Source organism: Rosa rugosa, chromosome 2, assembly GCF_958449725.1.
Source record: "Rosa rugosa chromosome 2, drRosRugo1.1, whole genome shotgun sequence".
Classification (NCBI taxonomy): domain Eukaryota; kingdom Viridiplantae; phylum Streptophyta; class Magnoliopsida; order Rosales; family Rosaceae; genus Rosa; species Rosa rugosa.
Genome location: NC_084821.1, coordinates 31,341,223 through 31,350,998, shown reverse-complemented (window position 1 = coordinate 31,350,998; position 9,776 = coordinate 31,341,223). Strand labels below are relative to the sequence as shown.

Below are 9,776 nucleotides of genomic sequence, written 5' to 3'. Positions count from 1 at the left end.
TAATCCAATATACCTTAAGTATGTCACACCACATTTTTTTTTTTGAGTTTGCTATAAACATAGTTAATATCTCAATTGATTCCAAATTGTAAGTCGAGCCCAATAGAAACCACTACTATTGGTAAGATACGATATAGGGATAGTCGCCTAGACATAAGTTTCTTTCCTTTGTTTCAGAAGGCTAGATGGCCAGATTAAAAGGTAAGTGAGAGGGAGGACTCATTTTGGTGATACTACGGAGGCTACTCCCTCATTGATGTTTAGGCCTCTATCGGCTACTCCCACATAGTGGTTTAGGCTCATTCTATAGTATCTCTGAGATCCAATTAAACCCATCACCCAAGGTCCCAATCTAAGACACCATCTGTAGTCCCCTTACTCAGCTGGTGATACGTGCAAAAGCATTCGCCAATTTAAACCCTGAAAATGTCGAGCGTTAGTATAGAGTAAGCAGGGATCGTTCTAAACCGGGGATTGAGGGTGCTAACATGTGAGAAACAAATTAATAAAACAATATACAAGTTACGAAAATTAAAAGAACACTTTACAAATTCACACGAAAATTACAAGTTTACAAGGAAAGAATTATGAAACAACAAAGAGTTAGAGAGAAAGCATACATACATTCACACGAATTAGAAAACAAAGGAATGAGAGAAACTACAAAATACACAAGTATATATAGACAATTCGAAAAGAAGAGAGAAAACAAGTTAGAAAAGGTTTTGGAAATCCTACTCCTATTTATACACAATTTACAAATCCATATCACATAGGGAATCCATATACAACAAGGAAACAAATTATTGACCAAGTCAAATAAGAAATCCTAAGTCAAAACTAACTCTAAAAACCACTAAATTAATTCCTAGAAAACACTAACACATATTTACTATTCACGGAAACACTATTCACGAATTTAAAACATATTTTTATTTTATTTATTATTTATATGAACATGCTACCTAAAAACTCTAAGTTAATTTTAATTATTTACAAATATACAAAAACACATAACATAAAGATGGGGGGGGGGGTTTTGAAGATTGAAAACATAAATTTTCGAAAACATTAAAAGATTAAAAACGTTTCTATACAATAGGTGGGAAAAGAAGAACTTTTGGAAAACAATTTATCAAGAACCTTTCAAGAACAACATATTCATGCATTCCTTTATCTTGTTAATTACCATGGAAAGATATCAACCAAGAAACAAAGTTACAAGCGCCCAATGTCCCTTATATGACTTCCCTTTACACAATTGACTAGAACAAGCGCCTAACCAATATACTTTAAATGCAAGTATCACACAATCAAAGCGACTCATAATCTCATGCATTCAAATCATTAAGAGCAAGTGAAAGTTTAGTCAATAAACATGCAAATTCAAGTACTCAAAGCAAGTCTTTTCATTACATGCATAATCTGATTTCGACCTTTGTACAAAGCCTTTACTACCATATTGAATTAGGATCAACAAGCGTTCACCTAATTACTAGCTCCAATTACATGCAATCATCCTAAGTTGGCCACCAAAGAACAAGAACATGCAAAAGTTATCTATAAAACAAAACCAGATTATCATTCCATATTTCGGCAATCAACAAGAATCAAGAACACATAAACACATCAAACATAGAAAAGCATATCAAAATCGCATCTAAAAATCAGAAAGTTAACTCATGGTTTCGGTTTTACACATAAGGAAAACAAAACAGAAAATACAACTACAAAAACACTGAACCGTAAAGAAAACATAGGGAAGATGGTATGAACAACCCTTGACTATGTCCCAAGGTCCAAAGCAGATCCAAGGCAGCAACACAAGGTAGAATTCACGGCTAGGATGGAGGATGGCACGGCTAGGAACTTGTAGATGCAAAAACCTGAAACTCAAGAGCAAACCGGTGAGAAACGAAATTGTGGAGAATAAATTGTAACCCCTGAACGTCTAATACACAAGGTATATATAGTAGAACGTCCCAAGACACTCCCAATTCGTTTCTACTTGGTTTCTCTTAGTTCGTGTTGATTTAGGACTTCTTTGGCTCACAACAGATTTCCGGTAGACTTGACCTCAGTGCACTAAAACGGCCATAACTTCCTCTAGAAAATAGATATCGCTGAGATGTAAAACTTTCTAGAAACTAGACATCTGTAGCTTTCCAACCATATAAAGATCATAATTTTCTGAGATCTGAGCGATTAATGGCACTCCATTGAAGTTGACTGATCTGCACAGGCTGTAATCCGAATCTGTAATGGATTTGACTTTTAAAGCATAACTTAAGTCCAACTCGGTTTTCCTTCACATCACATGCCTCTCACATGTCTTCCACGCCTTATTGAAGAATGAAACGTCAAGAGCTCCCTAGAACCTTCAAGAATCTCACGATAATTCCAATCCATACTCAACTAGAAATCCAAACTCCACATTGCTTTGAAATCCGAATTCCTTGTTGCTTTCTCTTCCATGTGCACGGCATATGATCTTCTTGAGACTTCTAGATGCTTCATGAACATTCCAAGGCTCTCCTAGTATGAGTAGAACTCCATATGCAAGTAGGAGTTGAATACTGCTTCCTTTTCCGAGATGCTTCTACACTCTTCCGGAACCTTCTTGAGTAATCCTTATCCAACAGGGACTCCTTGTCACACTAGTATTCCTTATCTGAGTTGAATTGGGTTTCCTTGTCCAAGTAGAACTCCTAGTCCAAGTCAGCTTCAGACTCCTACTTCAACTGGAATTCCTTTTCCTAGTCAAACTGGGAGAACTTCCATTTCTTCATTTTTCTTCATTTCTGCGCCACTTGTGCCTTCCTTAGCCATTTTTGGACTTTGAGACTCCATTTACACCTGTAAAACACTAACTAAGTTAAATTGATCAAGATAAAGGAAATAACTTAGCAAAATATAGGGTTTAAACATTATTAACGTCGCATTTTATGCTCCTATCAGCTGGGAAATTAACTTATGTGTTAGACCGTTCTCTAAGTGCTAATAAAGGCCGCCCTCAACCTCAAGAGACCTTAGCAAGGTACTAATGAAGGGTTTAGGCCAATATTAACCAAAATGGCCCTTGTCTACTCATACGATTTTACACACTTACAACAATTAAGTATTTAACTAAATTAATAGCAACCAAAGTATATTAATCTAAGTGAAACACATACAATTTACAACATGCTTAAAAAAAAACTTCTACAAATTGTACAACAATTATAAAAGACATGCTTAATTTCGTAACACTCATAAAACTTAAACTAAATCACAATTATAGGTTGGCCTAACATCAATCGCAATTTGTCACCATTCCACAAGTGTAGTACAAAAATTTAGCATGCATTCTATATACAACAAAATCGATGACACTTTAAGTGCTAGGGATTTTAACAGTCCTCGGCAACGGCGCCAAAAATTGATGCGGCTAAAATAGCCTCACAATTTAACCCTGGAAAATATAGTTGTCAGTATAGGATAAGCATGGATCGTTCAGTTCGGGGATTGTAGGGTACACATACACAAAAAGGTCAATTAACAAATAAAATAATAAAATGGGGGTTTTGAAATTTGGTTCCTAATCTACTTAAAATTTACTATATATAAATCGTCGGTTAACTGTTCATAAGTCGTTTCACTGTTCATAAGCCGTTTACTGTTTTGTAAGCTGTTTTGGTGTGTTAGCTGGAGCCGAGCCGATTCCTATATACAGCGACCTATCTAGAACTGTGGAAGCCTCTGTCTAGAAATCTCGAAGCCTCTGTTTATACCGACCTATTCACACCGACAAAATCATCTATCTACAAATCTGGAAGCCTCACACCGACCGAAGCCTCTATATATAACGAAATTCGCAGTCTCTGGTTATCGGGTTTGGTCGTCAATCAAAGGTTTCATAGAGTTTGATAACGTTTAGTCCTCCAAATTAGCAGATTCGGTGATTGATCAAATCCTGATAGAGTTTGGAATTGTGACTGTTCTAATAAGGTTCTAGCTTCAGGCCACAAATAGAAGAGCTCCAGTTAGTTAATTGAAAATGATTGGAAGAAGCCAGTGAGGAAGAAGCCACCGTGACTGAGGTAAAGGATAGCTAGATAGCAAGTGACTATGAAAATCGATGAACTTTACCAGTTTTGTAGCTTACAATAATCAAAAGCTTTGCTTTTTATGATTTCCTATTGGTTCGGTTCTCAGATTATAGTTTGTGAGGGACATGATTGCTGTTTTGTGATTGACTTTTACCGTTTCCTTCTTTCTTCTTTAATCATTTTTAGTATCGTTATTAACTCTCCTCTTCGTCTCCAGACTAATCTGACAAATCTCGGTGATTGGATTTTGATTTGAGGAAGCTGAAAACTTATCTGGTTAGTTGGTTTTCCATTCCTGTTTCTTTTTTCTTTTTTTTTTGGGTTTCTTCTTATCATTTTTTTGGTTTAATTAGTAATTTTTTTCTTCACGTCTTCAAATGCTCTGATCGATTTTCCAATTTTGTGCAGCGAATTCGGATTTGAGTTTCTGTATGTGGATGTAAGGGCTATTCTCTGAAAATCAAGTTGTTTGACATTATTAGGGAGAGGTTTGGACTGGAAACAATGGTTGCTACTTGCCCATCTTTCTTGCTTTCTCTGATATTCATAACATTGTTGAATTTCTTCGTTTGAGTATTGCTGAATAATGAATTGGATTGTTTCAGGTATATATACTTTTAAAACATGCTGAAGCTAATTTTTATTTAGAGCTAATGTCTTTACATTTTTTGGGCTATTATTATGATAAAGAAGCTAGATTTTTGAATCCCATAAGCAAACAGTATATTGCTTTATTTCACCAACCTTGATTGAAGCTGTAGGTTTAGGCTGATCTTTATTTCAGCAAGGGTTTATATGTAACTAAATGAATCACTTTCTTCAAATGCTAGGCATGGATTTCAAAATATTTAAATTATGGTGGTTCTGTGGCAGGTTGAAACTCAATTTGACCAACAATGGGCGGATGGTAAGGTGGAAGAATGGAAAAATGCAATTCACGATGGTGAACATGTTTAGGATTAGCAGACTGTACTGCAAATATTACTGAGTTTTGAGTTGGGATTATTGGAATTTGATAATCGAAAGCCTCTGTATGCACCACGCTGAAAAATGTACTCCCTCTTTCTCAATCACTCTTCTCCTTTTTCCCTCCACAAATTTTATTTATAAAAATTGTAATTTTTAAGGTTTATTTTACAGGGCACAACCAGGTTTTTGTTAAGTGTAATTCCAAACTTCACAAGGGTAATTCCTTTATTTGTTTATCACTCTTTTGCAGCTTCTGCTTATTGTAGTTATGTCTGGTTATAAGTGTTCTTTGTTAATTGCTTTGATTGGTTTAATTTACTGCAGTGAAGACAGAGGAACAATGAAGTTCAGTTTGCTGGTGAGCTTAAACTCAAGGGTTATAGCTACCGGTTGAAGGTACCTTCTGTGAATCCTTTTTGCACACATTCGTAATCAATATTCAAATTGTATCACTGCATGACTTTCCTCAACATTCATATATGGTAACTAGCTCCATATGATAAGAAAGATTGGTATATATATGTAGTACTTCACATATCTATCCATTTTGGTGGAAGAACCAAAAAAAAAAAAAAAAAAAAACTAGGATGAGAAATTGCAAAAAAATGGAGCAAAGAAGTAATATTAACATTAATTATTTCCTATTTCTGATCTGAATTTCTGAAGATTTTGGGTATGGTTGTTGAGTATATGAGTCCAAATTGTAGCTTAAATACAATTGTGCATGGAATTTTTTATCTGGGTTTTGCCCCATTATGAAGCTCGCAATGAGTAATGTATGACTCACCCTGTATCCTGAGATATGCCTATTGAAACAAACAAGAGAGTTGGCCAGGGTATACTATACTATGAGCATTTAGTATTTGTGTTTCAGGAAAAGGCATATATATAGTGATAGGAGCATTTTAATGCGACGTTTTACTTGTTTTTCCCTACATTTTCTGCGTTATTTCCTTAATAAAACTCTGTTTAGGAAAGTTTCCATTCTTCGATTGGGAAAGTTCCTATTTGTACAAAGTTTCTATTTTTGTAGTTTCTATTTATCATTTTTAGTAAGTTTCCATTTTCGGTAGTTTCTATTTTTCATTTTTAGAAAGTTTCCCATTTTCAGTTTAGGAAAGTTGCCATTTTTCATTTTAGGAAAGTTTCTATTTTTCTTACTAGTTTCTATTTTCAGGACCTCGGAGATAAAAAGTGGAAATGAACTCACAAATGGAAAGAGGAGCTTGCGAACACCAAGGGGAGCAAAAATGAGAAACAATGAGCCACAGAAATGAAGAAAAGAAGTTTTCCTGCTTCAACCAGGAAACCCTGCGAAAAGGAGGAAAGCTTACCAATGAAGTTTCCAACGTTACTATGAAAAAGAAATGGAAAAATAAAGTGTTATGGCGTTGGAAGGTATAAAGGCTTGAAGTTGAAGCAACGAGGCCCAAGACTCTCAAGACTTATTGGATTTTTGGCAAAATGGATCAAGGCCCATGAAAGCCCATGGAATTAGGGTTTGTGACGCAAGGATGAAACCCTAGAGAGAGTTTGCCGTGAAAATACAAGGAAGGAGAGAGAAAGTGGCGTGAGAATCAAGAAGAACCTAGAAGATTTCGGCAAGAGATTTTCTAGGGCAATTTTTATGGAAAGATAAACCCTAGGAGACTCCTTGCCGTCCAAGATAAGAGGAAAAGAAGGAATTTCCGTGAATATCAAGAAGAAACCCTAGAGATTTCGGCAAAGTGATATCCTCTAGAGAGTTTTAAGGAAAGAGAAAAAGGTGGAGACCAAGAAAAGCTCAAAAGAAGTCTAGATACATTCCTTAATTCCCTAAAGGAAGTTTGGCCGAATTGAACTATAAAAATCAGAATATTATCATGGTATTTCGGCCAAGATATTAGGGAATTAAAATGGAGTTTTGTGATTGGTTGGACCATGTCATAGGGCTTATGTGGCAAGCTAGCATTGGAGGAAATTATGTGGAGTTATCAAGTAATTGCCGTGAGAATGCTTGAAGAATGTCACGGCTTGGAGAGCAAGAATTCGTTCCCTATATATACTCCCTCAATGAAGACGTCTAGGGTTTCTCTCTTTTGCGTTTAGACTTTAGAAAAATCAGAAAATACTTCTCTTTGCCGTGAACTTTTGAAGTCCTCTCTCCATCCTCTAGTCATCTCCACGAGTTCAAGCAAGGCCAAGGGAGAAGAAGCATAGCCGTGAGCATCCATCATCCATCTCCAATCTTGAAGCTTGCTTTCGAGTTTCAAGAGACCACAACGTTCATCATCCATTTCATCTTCATCCACGGTGTAATCCGATTCTCCTTTGTAACCTTTGCTTTGAATTTCGTTGGTTATGAACTAGTTGACATATGTGTTTTAACAAATTATTAATTCTGAAATTTTATGATTAATTGAGGAATTTTTCAGATTCTTTTATTGCGATTCAAAGTTGCTTATGTGTGATTGTTTGATTGAATTTGTTTAATTGATAACTCTTGTATGTTAATTCTAAATGGTTCGAAACTTTTAGGGTTTATGTATGAGTGGTGCTACGAATTTAAGAACATGAATCAACTTTTTGGTTTTGTGTTCTTAGATCGACAAGTAGTAAAGGTTTTGTACAAAAATCGAATTTAATCAAAGAGAATTGCAATTAGGTGGACTTTTTCATACTAAGTTGCATACTTGAGTTGATAGCCTTTCTAGGTGCTTATTGCGTTGAACATGTTATGATTGACTAGCTTTCTAGGGCTTGAATGCATGTTTGATAGGATTAGTCTTTGTGCTTTCACTTAGATTAATTAGCATTGAAAAGTAAAATATGGGAATTGTTTGCTTTCTAACGATTTACATGATCAACTCCTTTTGCATGACTTTGATGAACAATATTAGGGTTTAATCGATTTTCATCATAGTTTCGGGTTTTGATCTTTGTTCTCTCATTCCATTTGTGTTTTTATGTTTTTGTGTTTTATTTGTTTTCTTAACTTAGTTTATTTTCGAAATCTAAACCAAAAAAAATCCCCCTTTTTCGTGTACAATGTTTATACATGTGAATATCTTTGTGAATATTATACTTTGTTTTAATTTTAATTGTTTAATTGTTTGACAATGACAGGTGTACCCTCAATCCCCGGAATAGAACGATCCCTATTTACTTATACTACTAATGACATTTCAGGGTTAAATTATGCGCTTGCTTTGAGCGTATCATATAGGTAGATCAAGTATGAGCATGAGAGGTCATGGTTTTGGCATCAAAGGAGGTTTAATGCTATGAGAAGCTCATTATGAAAATTATCTTAGATGGATAAGAATGATACGAAGTTTGGTTTTGGTGTAATTGTGAAGTATCAGGAATTAAGTACTTCCAATTTTTGTTTGTACGCTTATTCTCATCTATGAAGCTTTTGGTTTCTGAATACTAACACTATTACCTAAATTCAGGTGTTGGAAATAGTTGCTTGCTTTTACAATTCTCTGAGGCTCCTTCACAACCAGCTTCATACCACTATTGGGTTTGTATTCAGAAACTCTTTAGCAAATAAATGTTGATTAAGTCAATTGGATGATGATCTAGGCTTATAGAATATAGAAATATGGCATTATAAAGTGAAGTGTTTTTTATTTTAATGTACTGGAGTCATTACATGAATATATCTTATAATGCAAGCAGGCTTTTAATGTATTAATTAAAAATGTAAGGGCTGCAATGAGTGTGTATTATAATGCAAGCAGTCAAAATTCAAGAAGCTAGGTATTTAATAATCCTCTGAAGTTTCGGCATGCATTTTGATAATTAGATGCAGGTGTCAATTTCTAATTTTGTTTGCTGTTTTGACCTTTTTTGAATTGAACCTCTATGAGAACGTCAAATTTGATTGTCACAGAAGATTTTGGAGTTCCATTGGTTCTGCAGCACTTGCAAATGGCTCATCTGCAAGGTTGAATTTTGATACCTATTATATAAAGAAAGTTAATTTAAGGTATTCAACCTATTCAGTTACTACATCATTAGGGCACATATATGTTTCCCAAATTCAGGAAAAAGAAACCCATTTGTTCATGTAAATGACATATTAATTCCTTACAATTTGATGGTATAGTGAAAGCTTTGAATTTAATCTTTGGGCAGTGGAGTATTGAGGCCAATATGAAGCAATGGAATATAACTCGAGACCCATGCAGTGGAGCTGCCAGTGACTCCACCGCATTCGACAATGGCGATTACAACCCCTTCATCAAATGTGACTGTTCTGTCATTTAGCCTCTTACTGTCAATGTTTTTACTTCAATGCCACGCTGAAGAACCATACTTTACCTTCAATATCAAACCCATGCAATGATCATGATTTGCATTTGCAGGAAAGTTTATGCCTTGGATGTTGTAGGTGTACTTCCAGAACTATGAAAATTGAGCTACCTATTCAATCTCTGCTGATCTAAATTATTGTGCTCCAGTTTTACTCACATTAGTTAGCCAAATTTAGTACCAAATTTGTAATTTTTGACTATTTTGAAATTTGTAAGTACACGAGTCTGGTTAGAACACCAGTTTTTGCAATCTGTAAAATAAAAACAGCTTCAGTTACATTACATATCTAGCATGAAAATAAACCAATATTTTGTGAATTATATTTGCTATTTTATCACTCATAGAATTTAAGAAGAAAACAAACCCGCAGCAAAGCGCGGGCAACTTTTCTAGTAAAAACAAAACTAATAAACCTAT

At 35.0% G+C, this 9,776-nt stretch overlaps 2 long non-coding RNA genes across 3 annotated transcripts; both read left to right on the top strand.

Annotated features, from left to right (window-relative positions):
* The first annotated feature begins 4,214 nt into the window (after positions 1 to 4,214).
* On the top strand, positions 4,215 to 5,449 carry LOC133728040 (uncharacterized). Of its 2 annotated transcripts, none has more exons than XR_009855566.1 (4): positions 4,215 to 4,364; positions 4,497 to 4,576; positions 4,962 to 5,140; positions 5,229 to 5,449. It is a non-coding gene; the product is annotated as an uncharacterized LOC133728040 (long non-coding RNA). The 2 variants fall into 2 exon arrangements; XR_009855565.1 differs by having other exon boundaries at positions 4,497 to 4,595.
* A 3,155-nt stretch (positions 5,450 to 8,604) lies between these two features.
* On the top strand, positions 8,605 to 9,479 carry LOC133727843 (uncharacterized). The gene is made up of 2 exons (XR_009855391.1): positions 8,605 to 9,030; positions 9,180 to 9,479. It is a non-coding gene; the product is annotated as an uncharacterized LOC133727843 (long non-coding RNA).
* The last annotated feature ends 297 nt before the right edge of the window (positions 9,480 to 9,776 follow it).